Source organism: Protopterus annectens, chromosome 2.part0, assembly GCF_019279795.1.
Source record: "Protopterus annectens isolate FY-2018-M chromosome 2.part0, PAN1.0, whole genome shotgun sequence".
NCBI classification, from domain to species: Eukaryota; Metazoa; Chordata; order Ceratodontiformes; family Protopteridae; genus Protopterus; species Protopterus annectens.
The window spans coordinates 1,666,512,566-1,666,533,771 of record NC_056728.1 but is presented as its reverse complement, the minus strand read 5'-3'; positions in this window follow the sequence as shown (position 1 = coordinate 1,666,533,771).

Below are 21,206 nucleotides of genomic sequence, written 5' to 3'. Positions count from 1 at the left end.
TCTGGACCTGCAAATGTTGTGGAAGATTGCTGACTGTCATTTAACACCGCTTAGCAGGTTTGCGTGATGGTAAGCAATAAATGCAATAATGTATCCATTTTGAAATTGACTACGGTTTGCTTCTTGTTTGCAGGTGTTCTGTGTGCTTCTAGTGTGGGCCATTAGACTGTGTTTGCATGAAGGTAAACAGTGAGCAAACATGACAGGCAAATCTCACCTTGTTTTATCCTTATAAGCAATGTTTATTAGGTTTCATCCTTAAAAGACAAATGTGGGACTTGACCAGTGATCTACAGACAGTATATATAGTGTGTTTTATCATGTTTACCAGGTGTGCTACACCCACACACACACGATTCACAGCTGTAATTTATGTAGTCTTTACCACAGAAGTACATTACATTAAATTTATTTGACTTATCCATTTTACTGTGTTTGCACTAAGCCGCATGCTGCACAAATAGTAATGTTAAAAAATAACATTACAAAATACATTTTAGTACAAATTAAAGATTTCTACACAAGCCTAGATTTGAACTGTCATATCAAAGAACCTACAAAACACAGTAATGGTGTCTTATCCCGCTTTGCCACAGTAACAACTTTGCAGCAGGAATGCACATCATTGTACATACAAGCAAGTCCCATTTCATCCACAGTATTAACAGAACATATAAAACATGTTCACAATCAGCTGTTTGTACATGCAAGTTGCATGTTTAGTGCAATGACTGATCATACAACCATTTATGAGTATTCTTTGCAGTAATACAGCTCTGTCTTCTCTTTGTTCATTCTTCTCTTATCTGAGTTGTAGTCTCAGATATGCAGTCTGTAAGGCATTTTGTATCACTCTCCTTAAAATGTATGACAATACTAAATGACAATAATATACAATGTTCAACAAACGCAGGGATGTATGGATTATCAGTGAACAGAAACTGAGAAATGTATGCTGCTTACTTCCATTTAATATCTTGATATAATTACTTCTACGCTCTGTAAGTGTAACCTTGGTGGTGTTTTACTTTTCCCTTCCCGTAATCATTCACAGTTGCAAACATTTAGCAACTAGCACAGAGGGAGTACCTGCATTATGTTTATATCAGCTACTTGGACCCAAAAGTTTGAGATTCAGCAATACTAATGAGTTCACACCTCATTTGCATGTTCACCATGTTCACAGGCCTGAATCTACACTATAAAAAGGTAACTATGTGGCTAGGGAACCTAAAAGGGAGGACAGCTGTGTATGTGGACAACACAGAAGAAGACTGCTATTTATCTGCACAGAAGACCACTGAGCTTAATAAGGTATGATTGAATTTTTCAATTACATACTAGATTTGCTCACGTTACTAGGAAAAATATGTGTGTATCTGTGTGTATGTATGTGTGTGTGTATATATATATATATATATATATATATATATATATATATATATATATATATATACACACACACATACATACATACATTAGGAACTGAATCTTTTATCTGTATGCACTTAGGCATTTTTGTCATGGCATTTTACATTTTTAGATACACAGCTATATTAATGTTCATTACAAGTGTTATTGTGTTATTATTGTTACAGCTGTTTATCTTACACTTTTCTATGTTATTTCAGTAAAATGTAAATGTCCTATATTGTCAATGACAAAGGGGTGTTAGCCTTCTAAGATAGCCCATAGACACCTCTATGGGAATGATGGGCACAGGCAGAGGTGACTGGCAGTTGTATAAAAAAATGACTTTTCAGGGCTCTAGAGAGCTCAGTGGAAAGTGCACAACACCATGTTATTGATATTGATGATGCTTTTTCAGGGAATGACAAGTATGCTCCAGAAGAAGCTTTCATGTAAGCTTACATATGTCAATTCTTAATTTCTTCTATAGTAAAATATTGGAAATAATAGTTAAGTTGATTTAGCTATTTTTTGCGGGGTGGAACCTATTTATAGATTGATACAGTTGACAACATGTTGTGGTTCATTACACATGAGCTTGGGGTGGATGTGTCAGCCAAGTTTCAGTTAAAAGTATTGTTAATGGACTTATAAAAGCAAAAAATTGGTCCCTCTGTATTATTGGTATTGTGATGATGGTGTCCTTACCTTTTGCTTAAGTTCTTCCAGGAATATCCTCCCTAGCAGGTGTGGAGTCATATGCACATGGTAAGCCAAACTTTTTTATTTGAGTATTGAGTATTTGACAGAAATATACATTTATTTGTATATGTGAGATGGGTGTTAGAAGTGTGTGTGGATTGCTGTACCATCTGTGATACTGGCACCAGTGTTAGTTTGTTAGCATAAATTAAGTTTGTAGTAATGTAGGTATTAATTACTTTCCTGCATTTGTTGTTTATTATCACAGGTGATCCTGACAGTGCAAGTGTAGAAGTCTTACTACCTGATATCAGAGTACCGTCAGACTTTGATGATGATGGTGGTCAAACACAGGCACAGTCAGGGGGTGCAGAGGTTGAATCTGACACTGAGGCTGACATTCAGCCATTCTCTGTATTTCCATTGGATACAGACAGTAGGCCTATGCATACCTATTATAGTGAGCCCTCAGATGTTGGACAGGTGGAAGGTGAGACACTTGATCAAAGTAGTGTGGTCACTGCAGCTTCAGTACCTGTTGACTCTGGCCATAGCCAACGTGTGGGTGAGGTGCCATCCAGGAGCATTATTAGGGGTGCTTGGAGAAGGCCTGCTGTCCGCCTGATCCTGATGTGTCTTTCTATGCTACTTGACATATGTTTAGGGCCAACATGGAGGCACAAGCACATTCCAATATGGCTCTGAGGAAATGCTTGGGGTTGTAGATGTGGCATAGGCTGACATGCATGACTGGGTACACCATGTTGTTGATTCAATGGATCGGATAAATGCCAGAAGTCTAAATCTCAAAATGCACGCACTCGAGGCCCTTCTCAGTATGGAGAACATCGATGTCTGTGCTGTGACAGAAACCTGGTTCAAGGCTCCTGAGAGCACCCCAGCGCTATCAGGTTTTACCTCATATCATGCGTTCCGGCCCCAAAATCTGGACAATACCAAGAAAGGAGGGGGGGTATCCATATTCATCAAGGACACCCACACCTCAAGACTGGTGGCAACGCACGATGCATCGGAGACCATCCAGGTGCAATTAACCATAGGCAAGACTGCTCTGCAAATTGTAGCATGTTACAGGCCACCCTCACAAACTCAGGAACCTCACATGGCCTTCCTGAAAACACTAGAGGGGATAAATGTATCACCAAACACCATCATACTAGGTGACTTCACTTACCCTAATATAGACTGGGAACACTACTCAAGCCCAAACACCCTAGCCCAAAAGTTCCTGGAATTCATAAACTCAAATGCCATGGAACAACTAGTCACCATCCCCACAAGAGGAGATAACATACTTGATCTCATCATCACGAACATGGGAGCACAATGTTCAACACGGAGGTGTACCCCTCACTGGTGAGATCAGACCACAAACTAATCTCGCTGGAGTCCCTCATCCCACCCCACCTGAAATAAAAAGACCACAGTAAAGAACTTCTCAAAAGCTGACTTCACACTTCTAAAGACTAGTGTGGTCTCCTTTAAGGCCCCGAGCGGCGGAAAACAGTACTCAAGCCGCTGAATCACTTACAAATGCCTTCTACCAGCACCTGCAGGACTGCATGGATAAGGCAATCCCAAGCAAAACAAAGACTCTTTGTACCAAAGGCAAGCGTCCAGTCTGGTGGACCCCAGCCATAAACAAACTCTACAACAAAAGGAGGAAGCTACTACAAGATAGAGCAAAATCCTTAAAAGGTAAGACACCCTTGATCACTATAAGTAAAAACTAAGAGCTCTCATAAAATCATCCAAAGCAAATTTCGAGAGAAAAATAGCTAAAGACTCAAAAGACAATCATAAGGCCTTCTTTAGCTATGTTAGAAACCTGGGAGGAAACTCCCAGATATGCTCAGAGCTAGTTCAAAATTATGTGAAGATTACTGATCCTACAGACATTGCCAACATACTGGCTGACAGGTTCAGTGCAAACTTCTCCCCCTCCCCAAAAGAGAGATATCTATACCAAACGATTGCAGCCCCCAAACATCTCCAGCGCCCAAGTGAGAACTGCTCTCTCCAAAGCAAAAAACACAGCATCCATGGGACCTGATGGTGTCCCCGGCTGTGTGCTCCATGAACTCAATGAGGAATTAAACCCACAGCTAAGACAGCTGTTTAATCAAAGTCTTACCTCTGGATACGTACCCAGGGAGTGGCGCACTGCAACTGTGGTACCACTTCACAAAGGCGGTGCCTCCACCGACCCTGGAAATTACCGGCCCATTAGCTTGACAAGCCTTATCTGCAAAGCCATGGAGAGGATCATAATGGACCTCATAAATAAAGACATAGGGAATTTGCAGACTTTGGATCCAACCCAGTTTGGCTTTGACAAAGGCAGATCATGCCTTTTAAACTTGGTTGACTTTTGAAACAGTCACCAAAGCCATTGATGAGGAAAGGCAGTCCATACAGCCTACCTCGATCTGGCTAAGGCCTTCGATACAATACCCCATTCGGGTATCATTGAAAAACTCATCAGCTTAAATGTCAACCCATACATCACAAGATGGGTTGCAAACTGGCTGAGTGACAGAACCCACAGGGTCAGAGCTGCTGGCGCCATGTCAGACTCAAAGCCTGTCACAAGTGGTGTCCCACAGGGCTCAGTCCTGGGCCCACTCTTGTTTGGCATCTACTTTTCCAGTACAAGCAAACACAGGAGGGTTATGGCTGACAAAGTTTGCAGATGACTGCAAACTGGGCCATAGTAGAAAACACATCTGACACAGATATCCTTCAGAAGGGTCTCACAGAAATGGATAACTGGTGCCGGAGCCACGGCCTAAAGTTAAATGCCAAAAAATGCATAGTCATACCCTTCGGGAAAAACAAGGTTACCCCTAGCTACCAAATAGGTGGCAATCCACTGAGCACAGAAGAAGTTATCAGGGACCTGGGGACCCAGGTTGATAGTAGTCTGTCATTCGACACCCATGTAGCTAAAGTAGTTAGGAAGACCTTCTACATTGCCCACCTTATCATGAAGGGATTCTCATCTAGATCAAGGGAGGTCATAGTCTCCCTTTACTCATCACTCATCAGACCAATGATTGAGTACAATGCCCCATTCGAATGTATCTGACCCGACACTTGCAGCAGCTGGAGAGGCCACAAAAGTTCCTCACCAAAAGGATAAAGGGTCTCAAAAATCTGTCCTATGCTGCCCGACTGAAAGAACTCCAGCTCTATTCAGTCGCTTACCGCTTGCTCAGAGGTGACCTTTGCCTAACATACAAGGCCATGTCAAACCCAGATTTGATGAATATGCTTCACCTCAAAAATCTAGATCCATCAGAGCCACAAGGGCGGAGACTTAAACCTTGACACGGCTATTAATAGGGCGTGCTGGAGGGATAGATTCATCACCCAAAGACTCCTATGCTGTGGAACAAAATCCCGGTACATGTGAGGCAGAGCACCTCGCTGGCCTTGTTCAAGAGAAATCTTGACCAATGGATGGGAGATCGCAGATATACCCCAGGGATTACCTCAGTGTCACTGCTCGACAGAGGCACAGCAAAATAATGGGTATAGTTCCCCATACTAAAGGGGTGGCGTAAGCCACAAAACGATGGGCTAGGCTTGTAAATGCCCTCGGGCAGATAGCCTAGTATGAACCTATGAACCTATGAACCTATGAACATGTTGGAATGGGTGGTGTCTGTGATGGAACATCTGCTGGGAGGGGGGTGGCATCCACATGGACGTAGGTCAGCCACATCATCTGATGTTAGCCGACATGCCCATGCCTGATCATTCTCCCATAGTGGCACTACGTCCCCTGCTTCATCAGTGGTTGAGGTGTGCACATCTAGACATGGTAGGCCATAGAGTCATGGTCCTGGGTATCTTGTGAGGAGAACTCATCCATCAGACATCGGTCACATTCAGGTAGCAGCAGTGCATCTGACTGTGGGCATGGATGTGCCAGTGTAACTCCTGGCAGAGCCAGTTCTTGCAGTCAGGGATGACAACAATGAACTGTCACCTCTACCATGCATGTCTCACACCTGTCTACCATGCATGTCTCACACCTGTCTGACATACCAGGACGTACAGCTAGCACAGAGCTTGGCTGTATTCTTGCTGACACTCACACACACATATTTTACCTTGAGTGCCCATACAGACACACACACATAACAGTTACATGGGTCAGTCAAGAGGCTTACAACTCATTCTGTCTCAGTGACCATTTGATACTTTATCCAAATGTCTGCCTGTATGTCTTTCTTACTGACATGCACTCACTACCTTTTGTGTCAGCCTAGCCCCCCCCCCAATACACACACACACTCATCATCCTATGCAAATGATAACTGTGCCATATCCTTGTTTTCTGTCTTTTGGATTCAGGGATACATAGTATTTTTTCTGATGCTCAGGGTGCATAACTGACATAGTACTTGTATTTGTGTTTGTGATGCTGTTTTGCTAATTGTACTGGTTTTTGTAATGTGTACAGCCCTCTCAACCTCTTAGACCAACAAAGCTGGACCAATACAGAAATAAAAGTGGGACAAAGGCCCAACAATAGGGAAATGTTTAAATATTTTGGTTTTACAAACTTAGAAAGTTGATAGAATAACAGGTTTTGCATGACCATATGATTTTTCTGAGGAACATGAAGTCTGATACTGAAATGTGTGTCATTATTTTCTAACTTCAGTCTTTAATGATTTGCCAGTACAAAACTGTGAGACCAAACTGTAGGCATTCTGTGACAATCTGTACATTTTTGAGAGGTATGAATATGTAAATCTTGGCTGCATGAGGCCTATTAGTTGATAGAGGACACATGTATTGACATAGGTCATAGGTGTCACATACTGATGTCATTGCTGTAAAAATCACCCGTCTAATATTTGCTTAGATTAGCAAGTAACAGTATGCAAGGATATGCCATTCATTTGTGTTCTTAGACATATATTTTTATATTACAGGTTCAGCGCTTTCATTGGAAGTCCAGCAGTTGCAAGAGTTTTAATTTGGGACTAATTCTGTCTGATGTTAGCAGTACACAGCCATTACATGGGTAAGTAAAGGTTGTGAGCATTACCTGGCATCAATGCTACTGCATGTATGTGCATAGAATGAAGGTTTTAGCCCCTTAGGTGATAAGTATGTGTACTATCTGTTGCCTCTTGGCCAGTGCAAGGGTATATTGTGCATGCCTGCTTCTGTCTACACCCACAGCAGCTGGTGGTTCCCCCTCTGATTTCTCACCTGCGTGTGGCTGTGGTGACCTTGCCAGTGGTGGTGGGATGTGTGGCCCTTCCACCTGGTGTTCCTGCTGAAGCTGTTTTCTCAGGATAATATTTTGAACCATGGCACAGACGGTGAGAATTTCAGCCTGTGTATGGGGATTGTACTGTAGGGCTCCCCCGGCTGTATCTATGCACCAGAGCAATGACTTCAGCAGCCCAAACACATAGTTTATGATATTTCTTGTTTGAGTGTGTCTCATTATAATGTTCATTAGCTGGTGCATGTGCATTTATAATGAGCAGCACCAGCCACTGTTTGAATGCATAACCTGCATCCCCCAGTAAATGACCCTGTGGGATACCCATCTAGAAAACACCTGATACAGTTGAGAGTTCTGCCAGATATTTAAGTTGTAACTGCCTGGGTTGCCAGCACACACATTCAGGATGATTCCCTTAGTGTTACACACGACCTGGCAGTTGATGGAGTGGAAGCCATTTCTATGTAAGAAAACCCTTTTCTGTTCTCTGGGTGGTGCTCTGATTTTGACATTTGTACAGTCTATGGCTTGCAGGACTTTAAGGTACTGTCCTACAGGACAGAACTCCTGCATAGTCGTGGCTGTGTCCTCAGGTGTACAGGGAAAATATATGTAGTCACTGGCATGTTGTAACATAGCATTCAGGAACTGATGTAGGATCCTGGATGCTGATGCCTGTGATACCCGCAGCATATCTCCTGTTAGTCTCTACAAGGTTCCTATAGCTAATATTTTAAATGCTACATATACCTTAGTCTCCACTGGTATTGGTTCTGCTCAGTTTGTTCTTGCTCAGTTGAGGACAAAAGAGGTTGCAGAGTGCCTGTACTGTGTATCTATCCATCCTGTAGCTCTCTACAATTTCCACCTCATGCAGACCATGAAAAGTTAAATGGGCTCTAAACACTCTTCTCCCTCTTGGCCATGGTCTATAAGCAGCAGCAGCATAGAGCTGGACTTCTTCCACATACACATGAATAAGAGCAACAGCAGTCCCTACATTGTTTCCATGTAGACTAGCTTCCATGGCTGTATTCTAATAGGTTTTGGAATTCACAGGGAAAACCTGCACTGAGTCCACGTGATTGCTTTATAACTTGTTAAATAGCTCTTTCCTCTTGGATCGGTTAATAAGCATACAGTTCAGCTGCCTATGCTGTAATTAGCATGCCATGATGTTTACCATGTTTACACAGCAGCTTTACTGAATCTGCATCATAGTCCCTATTAGGGCAGTTGCATGCTGCAGGGGTGTGGAGCATAAAAATGGTAAATATACTAACATTTTAGGACAAAAAATATTTCCTAAATTCTCTATAACAGCTGCATAAAATAATCATTTTGTATCTGAAATACCTTGATATTATATGAAACTGTGGAAACAACTCAATTTCTACAAGAATAAGCTTCATAGGCAAAAACAAATAAGTGTAATCCTCTGTAATGGTTGTGGGTATGGTTTGTCTAGCAAAAAAATTATGTTGCCATAAAAATGTCCCAATTTGGTCACTTGAAAGGGAGGGAACCGTACTTTTTCAGCCTTAAGCAGAGCTGACTTTATGCATAGGTGAAAGACATTCGCTTATGGCGCTGGCTATTTTTTATTTTTCTATTCAAGAGTGTGAAGACAGATAGAAGTTTGCTCCCCATCTCTCGTCCACCTGGCTGCATTATGTCAGTGGAGAAAGCATACTGCACCCTCTTCCCTTCCCATATGTATTCTCTTTCCCCATCCAGCAACAGTTTGTTTTTTGTTTAAGGGATGTGTGCATGTTTATCTTTGTGCCCCATCCCCATCTGGCTTCTTTCAAAATGTAATAGTTTGACAAGCTGTTATTGTCAAACAGTTTGAACTTTCTTAAAAATTGTTTTTCTAAGAGAATGTTGATTTTTTTTTTTTTTTTGGTTAGTGTTGTCACGCCAAGTAATCAAGGAGCCTGAATCCTCACCACTGACACTGTGGAGGGACATTCACCTGGAATAAAAATGGATACACTCAGTATTTCCAGATGCAAACCTCTCTGCATCAAGCACAATTTTCCTTAAGAGTACACAAGGAACACAGTCAGCCTTGGGTCTGGATTTCTTTATATCTGTCTCCCTCCAGAGCCCCCGTAAGGGTCCCCACTAGCATAGAAAGAGGGTTAAGTACTCAGCTGAGTGTCCAAGCCAAGTCCTCCAGCACCCACTCTGTGAAACCAGTGTTTCATGTCCCTGCTCCAAGTAGCACACACACACACACACACACACACACACACACACACACACACACACACACACACACACACACACACACACAGGGAGATTTGATTTTCTCACACATGCGCACACACCTGGGAAAGGCTGGCAAAGATTTACCTGCTGTGCCCCCTTTTGCCCAGACTATAAGGTAGCTATCGCTGCCACCAGACACTACAAAACCAGCTATCTAAGGCTCTTGCAAAGGTACCAATTATACTAAGTGAAATTAATATTAATATGAATGTAAGGTTGACCAAACAGCCAGAGTTCAAGAGTGGCCACAGTGTCATTGTATCCCTGTCCTGTGCAGTGATGCCCTGCTTGCTAAGTAGAGATCCCCTTTTTTCCTCAGCTCTTCTACAGAGTTACACTCTTGGTCTGCCAACCAGATTCACATGTCCTCAGATAAAATGCTAAGGGTTTGTTCCCTCACCAAAAGGTCTGCCAGCCTTTCAAAAGTGATGACCTGATACTCACTCACCCACCTATGAAAATAAGTGCTTAACTCAATAATATAATCACACACTTTTATTTGCCTTCCGTCTGTGCTCACAAAACTTTTTTCTGTAAGCTTCAGATGTTAACTTAAACATTCAAGTAAACATTTCTATACTTTTTCATAGTTTACACAATCAATATCAGACAATTTAGAAACAGCAGTCATAGCTTTACCATGGAGTAAGAGGGTCAGGAACCGTATACCTAAAACCCTTGATCAACATTATACGGTTTACATACTCTTTCAAATATATGAATAAAACTATCAAAATTATTACCCTCTGTAAATTGTGGAAGAAATTTGCTTCTGGGGTTCAGGTATTCCCTTCCCCATTACATCCATAACCCTGGCAAAGAGTCAGCATCTCCCTCTCATGTTGATCCTGCTTCTCATTTTCTTCAGCCTCCAAATGCCACAGTCTCACTGTGGATTCCAATTCCAAATGTTTGGCCTCCAGTTCACGTCTGTTTAACTCCAGATGTTTTTTTTTTAAGTCCTCGCGGGTAAAGGTGGACTGTCCTGTTTCTGAGGACTGCAAATTTCCATCACCAGACTGGTTATTCTCGTGGTTGCTGGTCTGAGCTGTGAGTAAGGCTGAAATAATTTACACTTTAGTCAGGTTCCACACCACTGCTCACCAATATGTGACATCCCCACTCTGGGCAGTAATCAAGGAGGCTGGATTGTCACCATTGACACTGGAGAAGGATGTTCACTTGGAATACAAATGAATACACTCAGTGTTTCCAGATGCAAACCTCTCTGCATCAACCACACTTTCCCTTAAGAGCACACAGGGAACACAGTCAGCCCGGGGTCTGGATTTCTTTATATCTGTCTCCCTCCAGGGATCCAGTAAGGCTCCCCACTAGCACAGCTATAGGGCAAATTCCTCAGCTGGGTGTCCAAGCCATGTCCTCCAGCACCCTTTCTGTAAAACCAGTGCTTTGTGTACCTGCTATTTGACTTTCTCACACACACACACACACACACACACACACACACACACACACACAAACATGGGAAAGGCTGGCACAAATGTACCCACTGTGCCACCTTCTGCCCAGACTATAAGGTATTTATCACTGCCACCGGACATTACAAAGCCTGCTACATAAGGCTCTTGCAGGGGTACCCAATTATACTGAGTGAAATTAATATTAATACAAATGGTAAAGTTGACCAAACAGCCAGGCTTGAGCAGTGGCCACAGTGTCGCCAATAGATATAACTACTCTCAAATATTAAAATATTCTCTAAAGGGCCAGCCACAGTGAAAAGTTTAAATATATTTAATAATAAATAATCAAAGAACTTGAAAATACAAAATATTTACAGTAAACATCAGAGTTTCAGTCACAGGAAATATTAAAAGTAACACAGCTGGAAAGATTCACACAGTTACAGAAAAACAACACTTAACTATTCTCACTATATTTTCCTGACTGATCTAAATAATTACTGTCCTTACTTACTTAACAGAGCAAGGCAAGATGAAGTAGGTGAAGGATCCTTCTATGTCAGGTTTGAAGAAACAGAGTGCCCTGAGACTTCTGTCTCACCTAATACTGAAACATTATTTCTGTACAGAATGAGGGTGACCACAGTGGTGCAGCGGTTAGCATCGCCACCTCACAGCAAGAGGTTCTCCAGTTCAATCCTCAGCTGGGGAGCTTTCTGTCCGGAGTCTGCATGTCCTCCCTGTTGTCATGTGGGTTTCCTCCGGGTGCTCTGATTTCCTCCCACATCCCAAAGACATACTGTAGGTGGACTGGACACTCTAAATTGGCCCTAGGTGTGAGAGTGTGCCTTCTGTGGAAGGTTGGACGCTGGGCTGGCAGCTCAACACCGTAAAACTCCACTGCCAATCATGAGCAGACAGGTGATCCGCTGTGGCGACCCCTAACCGGGAAAAGCAGAAAGAAGAAGATTCCTGTACAGAATAACATCACATACATCTGGTCATCTGCCTTCTGGTTCCCATGCATCCTCCCATTGCTAGAAACTGCCAGGATTTAGCACCTTCATATCAATAATACACACACAAGAGCATTGATAAGATCTGGTGCAGCTTCTGGAAGTCAGAAAATAATTACAAATTTCTACTCCTCCTACAGAAACTAACAAACCATGCTTATTATAGACATTGTGTCTCTGGCTTCATTCAAAATTGTGAGATAACATCTTTATGACCTAGGCCCAGAATTTAATTTCTTTCTAGTTTTCAAAGTTATCTGGAGATGAGCTTGATTTCTTCTCTTCCAGTATCATCTGTTAAGATATATATATATATATATATATATATATATATATATATATATATATATATATATATATATATATATATATATATATATATATAATTCAGTTACAACACAGTCAGGCCCCACTGGTACATTTTTAACACAATCAACTTTACAAATTCATTTTCAGCACAAGCATCTATACAAATCAGTTTGATATCCACATAGCATATAGTTCTTTACTAAGTTCCAGCTAGTTGCGCTGGCATATGTTACACTTTTCTACTACTATACTTCTCCTGGCATAGCTGGCACTACCTTACATCATCACAAGTGTCTGTGAACATCTTTTCTTTGAAGTCATCCAATTGTGATGATTCTGCCATTGTCACAATGCTAACCGTTGTCTCGTATAGATACTATAAAAGAAGCTAAGCTCATGCCTGTCTTTCTCAGAAGGCAGATGTTTCCGTGTTTTTTTTTTTTAATAATTATTTCTTCTCCAGACTCCACCAAGTGTTAATGCTTGACAGTGGCTTTGAAGAAATATATCTGAAGTAAGCTTAGCAGGAAATTATTAATTTAAAATGACTTGAGTCCTATATACCTTAATTTGTCAGGAATCAGATGGTATGTGTTGGATGGAAGCCTGAAATGATATATCAGAAATAAAAAAATATATATATTTGTGGAAAATATGATATGGCATTGGTGCAGCAAAAAGGTGAAGTGGCACAGAAAGTTGTAAGTTGTACAGGCCATATTATGCTGGCATTCAATGGCTTTTACATTACGTAATGTTTCTATACTATAGAAGCATCATGACAGATGCAAAACATTATCTAAATTGTAGATAGGAATCCAATGGATAGGAAGCCTGAAGTGTTAGTCTTTAAGGTATTTGTGGAAAATGTAATAAGGCGACACAAAGGTGAAGTGGCAAGGTAAATTGTACAAGCTATATTATGATGGCCAATGGGTTTTCATTAAGTAATTTTTGACATGCTAGAGAAGCATGCTGACATACAGAAAACTAAGCAAAACATTCATTAATATTCAAATAAGATTTTAAACTATAGCTGTATGTCTATAACATGTTTTGCTTCTATATATAATGACTTCAGCAACCAATGTTAATCATGGCCATGCTTTTTTGCAGTACTATCATTTCATCTTCTGCATTTCATAAACTTTGTGTTGTGTGTTCTGTAAATTTTCTGGATAGGTTTCTTGTCTGCAGATTTCTAACAAAATGTGTATTAATATTAAAACAGCTTACGACTGAGTTATTCATGTATACAGTATAAATGCTCAGATTTAGATTTTTAATGAACACTTTTCTTTCTCTGAAACAAGTACTTCTGAGTACATTCCTGCATGTACCTGCTTGAGAGGGTACAACTTAGAGTAAAGCAGGGTAATGTGACAGTGGTGAAGTCTGCAGTGGGAGTGACAGATGCATTTAAGGTGGAGGTGGGATTACATCAAGGATCAGCTCTGAGCCCTTTCTTATTTGCAATGGTGATGGACAGGCTGACAGACGAGATCAGACAGGAGGCCCCATGGACTATGATGCTTGCAGATGACATTGTGATCTGTAGTGAGAGTAGGGACCAGGTTGAGGAGACCCTAGAGAGGTGGAGATATGTTCTAGAGAGGAGAGGAATGAAGGTCAGCAGGGCTAAGACAGAATACTTGTGTGTGAATGAGAGGGAGGGTAGAGGAATGGTGAGGATGCAGGGAGTAGAGTTGGCGAAGGTGGATGAGTTTAAGTACTTGGGATCAACAGTTCAGAGTAATGGTGAGTGTGGAGGAGAGGTGAAGAAGAGAGTACAGGCAGGGTGGAATGGGTGGAGAAGAGTGTCAGGAGTGATTTGTGATAGACGGGTACCAGTAAGAGAGAAAGGGAAGGTCTACAACAGGGTAGTGAGACCAGCTATGTTGTATGGGCTGGAGATGGTGGCATTGACAAAAAGGCAGGAGTCAGAGCTGGAAGTGGCAGAGTTAAAGATGTTAAGATTTGAACTGGGTGTGACAAGGATGGACAGGATTAGGAATCAGTATATTAGAGGGTCAGCTCAGGTTGGACGGTTTGGAGACAAAGTCAGAGAAGCGAGATTGCATTGGTTTGGACATGTGCTGAGGAGGGAAGCTGGGTATATTGGGAAAAGGATGCTAAGGATGAAGCTGCCAGGTAAGAGGAAAAGAGGAAGGCCTAAGATAAGGTTTATGGATGTGGTGAGAGAGGGCATGCAGGTAGTTGGTGCGACAGAGCAATATGCTAAGGACAGGAAGAAATGGAAACAGATGATCCGCTGTGGCGACCCCTAACGGGAACAGCCGAAAGAGAAGAAGAGTGTTATCAGAGAACAGTGTGATACAGTAGTAATTCTTCATAACACCGACTGGATTACTAAAATTGGACAGCTGTGATCTACCAGATATTTGGGGCACTATTTCTGGCTTTGTAATTCATGTGGGCAGTTTGGATGAGTGTAATGTTGATATGAGATAAATGTTATTACTGGATTAGCAATAATGCTGGTAGTGATCAACCAGATATTTTGGGCAACATTTCTGGCTTTGTGATTTGTGTACGCAGTTGAGATAATAGGAATGGCACCATGAGATAAGTGCTATTACTGGTTTTACAATAATGCTGGCAGTGGTCATCCAGATATTTTTGGCAATATTTTTCTGGCTTTGTGAGTTTTGTGAAGGAACCTTTTGTTTTATGACAACCTGTTTGTGTGGACTGTGGAGATAAATAATATTGTATAGCCATCAGATGTTGAAGCTATAATGGCTTCCTATTGAAATGTCAGCAGTCAAAATGCTGAGTGGTGAGAAGCCAAAAATAAATAAATAAATAAACGAAAACACAGAAGAACAAATCTTGAAAATCTCTTCTCCTTTAAACTTCTATTTGCAGGAGGGCAAACCCCCTCTGTTCCCCACTCCCATCTGAACTATGAACAAATATGCCAACTGTGAGATTGCCATACCATGGAGAAAAGGCAATATTCCGAGAATGGCATCTCTAACTTAGTGTATGAAAGTCCATTCTTTCAGCCAGTCTCAGTATTTTGGTACTCACTCTAGCGGGTCCCAACATTTCAAATGGTTACCAGCTACAACTGCTGGGTAGGGGGTTAGGTTTGCTGGAAGAAAGTAACTCGAACCTCTTGTCATTTACTCAGTTTAGACAGTCACTGCCTTGCTTTGTAAGACTAGTGTACATTTGTGTGAAGTAAGATGGGGCCACTTAACTGGACAACTGATATGTAAAGAGTAGGTATAATTTCTGTAGATGTCTTCTGTCAAGAAAATGACAAGCTGGATGCTTCTGATTGCAAATTATTTTTGCCATACAGAACTAATGTGATTATGTGAATCAATGTGTAATCTTTGTTTTAAACAATAGTGAAATACATAAGACTGTCATCCTATTTTATCACAACCAGAAGTCTGAATTGTACATAAAAGTTACTATAATTGATTGATGGGGGTTACATGGATGAAATTAATCGACCCTATTGTCACTTGCTCAGTTTAAAAGTCATCTCTCAAAAATAATGGAAAATGCATCAGAAAATAACCAGACCTTCAGAATTTCTGGGAGTCTGTTGCCCCCCCCCCCCCCACACACCAAAGCTATATAAGTGGATTTTGACATGGGCTTAGTAATCACATTTGCTCTGATCCCCATCTCGAGAAAAAAGCAGCCCTGCTCATGGGTGTACACACAAGATCTCTGCACTTGTGTGGGGGATGGTAACATTGTCATTATTTCTTTAACATTTCTCTGTGACCTCAGACGTCATTATATCTTGTGTGGATTTGGGGACACTGTTGACATTATTTCTTTAATTTCCTCACACACTTCAGAGAGGGTACATAGAGGGTTACTATAACTTGAATAGAAACACTGTACTTTCTCTAGAAGTAACAAGTTGGAAACATTATCATATCTTTTTTTTTATTTTCCTCACAATCAATATTTTCCACACAATCAAACATCCAATCTATGTACAGGTGGCTATGTTTTAAAAGAGAGTAAATAAGATAGCTGTTTCTGTATGCCTGACAGTAAATATGTTCTATTTTAGGTTCATAGGTTCATAGGTTCATACTAGGCTATCTGCCCGAGGGCATTTACAAGCCTAGCCCATAGTTTTGTGGCTTACGCCACCCCTTTAGTATGGGGAACTATACCCATTATTTTGCTGTGCCTCTGTTGAGCAGTGACACTGAGGTAATCCCTGGGGTATATCTGCGATCTCCCATCCATTGGTCAAGATTTCTCTTGAACAAGGCCAGCGAGGTGCTCTGCCTCACATATACCGGGATTTTATTCCACAGCATAGGGAGTCTTTGGGTGATGAATCTATCCCTCCAGCACGTCCTATTAATAGCCGTGTCGAGGTTTAAGTCTCCCGCCCTTGTGGCTCTGACGGATCTAGATTTTTGAGGTGAAGCATATTCATCAAATCTGGGTTTGACATGGCCTTGTATGTTAGGCAAAGGTCACCTCTGAGCAAGCGGTGGCGACTGAATAGAGCTGGAGTTCTTTCAGTCGGGCAGCATAGGACAGATGTTTGAGACCCTTTATCCTTTTGGTGAGGAACTTTTGTGGCCTCTCCAGCTGCTGCAAGTGTCGGGTCAGATACATTCCGAATGGGGCATTGTACTCAATCATTGGTCTGATGAGTGATGAGTATAGGGAGACTATGACCTCCCTTGATCTAGATGAGAATCCCTTCATGATAAGGTGGGCAATGTAGAAGGTCTTCCTAACTACTTTAGCTACATGGGTGTCGAATGACAGACTACTATCAACCTGGGTCCCCAGGTCCCTGATAACTTCTTCTGTACTCAGTGGATTTTTTTTTTCAGATTTGTCTCAGACTGACATCAGAAGGATATACAAAAGGTGGCTATCTTTTGTGTGAGCAGGGAGTGAGGAGGCATGCTAAATATAAATATATGAATATGACATCAGCAGCTTCAAACATGACTGTGGGCATTTGTGCCTTTGTTTAATCCCATTTTAACATCAGACCGGTATGCACTGAAAGGGACTACCTGTTTTGAGGTGTGGTGGTTGGGGTAAGTACTATTCCCAGATATGGTTTCTATAAGCATTTGCCTTCTCACTTTATTGTGAACTGCTGTTTGAACAGCTTTGAGCATTAAAAGTTGTATACACCTTATTTCTTCCCTGAAATAAAAAAATAGGATTGCATTTCTACTGATTGTTTACTTTGGGACACACCAGAGATGCACAGTAGCAAGTGCAGCTCTCTGTGTGAGGTGGGCCGAAACAAGGCTACAAGGATTCAGAGTGATTGCCATCCAGTAAAAGAGCAGTTTATTTAGAGAATTATTGTTATTATTATTTATTTTTTGTGCTTTAAGAGATGAGAGATTAAAAAGTCAGACAGCACAATGTCCATCAAGGGATTCTGCCTCTATCCACATCCCACAAAGTAAAACCACAAGTCAGTTTAAATTTTCTACAGCAGCACCCCCCCCCCCCCAGTTGATACAGGTAGTTGTCATAGGGGTTGTTTACTTTAGGGCAGTTTAATGTAAAAATACTTAGATTGATTAATTATCCTACCATCAAACACACATAACTTAGAAAATAACTGTAACATTACTAATCTACCACCAACTCAACATAGCTCATCAAATACTATACCATCCTGATAAAACTACTGCCCTAACTGGCATTCTAAACTTCTACAATTCCAATAGGGAACTACGATCCAGTAACAAAGCCCTGATACAAGTTAATCCATGTAAGAACAGCTCTGGAGAATCTCTGCTCTCTCTCTCATGAGGTTGCAAAAGCATGGAATAACCCGTCTCCTGACCTCAGGTTACAAAATTGCACATCCACATTCAAAGACCTCCTCAATTCACACCTTTACGCCAACCCCCTATGCAACTGAAATAATCCTCCCTGAACCCTCCCCCCACTTTAGGCAGGTAATTCCCTGATGCCTTTGATGCATACTGTTCACTGTCATTTTGCTCTACTTATCTGCATTGTATACTTTTGTAAATATGTACTTACTATGAAAACCTTATGTACATATATTGTACTTAGCCTTACACCACTAAACGACCTGTGATCACATATTTGTACTATGAGCTTATATTGCTTTTAATTGTTAGCCCTTTTTAAAATGTTAGCATTCTACAATGTTATCCTAAACTGTTCTTATCATTTAAATGTATTTGCCATTAATTGTTAGCCCTCTTTTAAAATGTCAGCATTCTATAATATGTTAACCTAACTGTTCTTATTCTTTAATTACCATATCTGGGATTCATTAAACTCTGTGCAGGAATAGTGCTATTCCTGCATGGAGCGGATTGTGCCAGTGCAGCACAGCAGTACGCCTTGCATATTCATAAAGGCACACTGCTGTATAACCTGCACGTGCACGATCCGTGAATGAGTGCAGAGGTGTGTCCGAGCATTGTCCGCACAGTACACATGCCACCTGCACTGTAGAATTGCTGTATGGCAATTCTAAAGCAACTAACAGTATCTGTGGACACTGCTATCACAACATAACAGTGTCTGCAGACAAAATACATTTAATATAAACACAGAAGCACAGCCCCCCACAATAGAACAGCACAGATAATGTCCACAATGGTATGTCAGTGTACATGCTGGCATACCAAATAAGTAAGCATGTTCCTGAGAGGAACATGTAAAATAATACCCCCCGTACGATGTAGGTGTCCAGCTGTCCTGCCCTAAGAGGCAGAAAGCAATGTGCATACCCCTAAAGTAAATAAAAATAAAACACATATTTTTTTCTCATCCCCAATAAAGTTTAAGTGTAACTGAGTGGGTATGCGCATCTTGCAGCTGTATATAACATAGCTTAAACATCCAAAGGAGCTAAATAGAAATATATATAGCCAAACTTCAAAGTGAAATAGCATAGTGGTTAGAGATTTTGCTTAACATGCAGTCATTCACGGTTCGAGCCCCAATGTAGCCCATTCATTTTTATATGTGAAAACAGCAGTAAAAGTATATTTTTTTATAAATAGGTAGTGAATAATATATATCTGTTAACCAAGATAGTGTAGCAGGTCCAAATGTGAGGTGTCAGTATAGTACAGATGTAAAACCCCCATATAAACACGTCCCATACAGTATAGCCACAAAAGAATATAATGTCATGAAAGCACATGGAGGATGTTATGTTAGGGAAACATACATATCATACAATGTCATTAAGAAGGAATCAACCCCACAATCCTGATAGTCCATAAAATGAAAGCTGAACAATGCTAAATTGTGCTCAGCTATGCTTAGCCAGAGTAAGCATTGCTTAAATTTGTATGCTTAGCAATAGGTTCATAGGTTCATACTAGGCTATCTGCCCTAGGACATTTATAAGCCTAGCCAGAGTTGTGTGGCTTTCACCACCCCTTAGGTTGAAGAATACTATACCCATTAGTTTGCCATGCCTCTGTCCAGCAGTGATACAGAGATGATCCCCGGGGTAAACGGACAATCTCCCATCCACTGGTCAAGATTCCTCTTGAACAGAGCCAGCGAGGTGCTCTGTCTCACATGGACCTGGATTCTGTTCCACAGCATAGGGAGTCCCTGGGTGATGAATCTGTCTCTCCAGCACGTCCTATTTATATCCGTGTTGAGGTTTAAGTCTCTTGCTCTTGTGGCTCTGGTGGATTTGGATTTTTTGAGGTGGAGCATGTACATTAATTCCAGGTTGGACATGGCCTTGTATGTCAGGCACAGGTCACCTCTGAGTAGACTGTATGCGACTGAATAGAGCTGGAGTTTCTTCAGTCGGGCAGCATATGGCATATTTTTGAGCCCCTTTATCCTTTTGGTGAGGAACTTTTGGGGTCTTTCCAATTGCTGCCGGTGTCGGGCAAGATGCATTCAGAATGGGGCATTGTACTCAATCATTGGTCTGATAAGTGAAGAGTACAGGGGAACAATGACCTCCCTTGATCTGGATGTGAATCCCTTCATAATCAGGTGGGCAATGTAGAAGGTCCTCCTAACCACTTTGGCAATGTGAGTGTCAAAAGAAAGGTTACTGTCAACTTGGGTCCCCAGGTCCCTGATAACACCTTCTGTGCTTAATGGATTGCCACCTATGTGGTAACTTGGGGTTACCTTGTTTTTACCAAAGGGTATGACTATACATTTTTTGGTGTTTAGCTTAAGGCTATGGCTCTGGCACCAGTTATCTGTTTCTATGAGACCTCTCTGAAGGATATCTGTGTCTGATGGATTTTCAGCTATGGCGCCCAGTTTGCAGTCATCTGCAAACTTTGTCAGCCACAATCCTCCTATGTTTGCCTGCACTTCTGAAAAGTAGATGCCAAACAAGAGGGGGCCCAGGACTGAGCCCTGTGGGACACCGCTTGTGACCGGCTTGGAGTCTGACATGGCACCAGCAACTATAACCCTGTGGGTTCTGTCCTTGAGCCAGTTTGCAACCCATCTTGTGACATATGGGTTTACATTTAAGCTGGTGAGCTTTTCTATGATACCTGAGTGGGGTATTGTGTCGAAAGCTTTTGCAAGGTCAAGGTATAATCAGCGTAGCTAAGCAAATTTGCACACTGGCAAGCCATGCTTAGCATCTGCCTCTTTAAGCAATGCTTATCTGTGCTAAGAGGGTTTACCCGTCACTTAGCTTAGCTTAGCATATTCAAAACCATCCAATCATGGCAAAGGGCAGGAAATCAGCCCTATTTAAACCTTGCAGGTGGGAATACAGCCCATAACCAGTCGTAACTCATCACCACAGGCACTATGGCT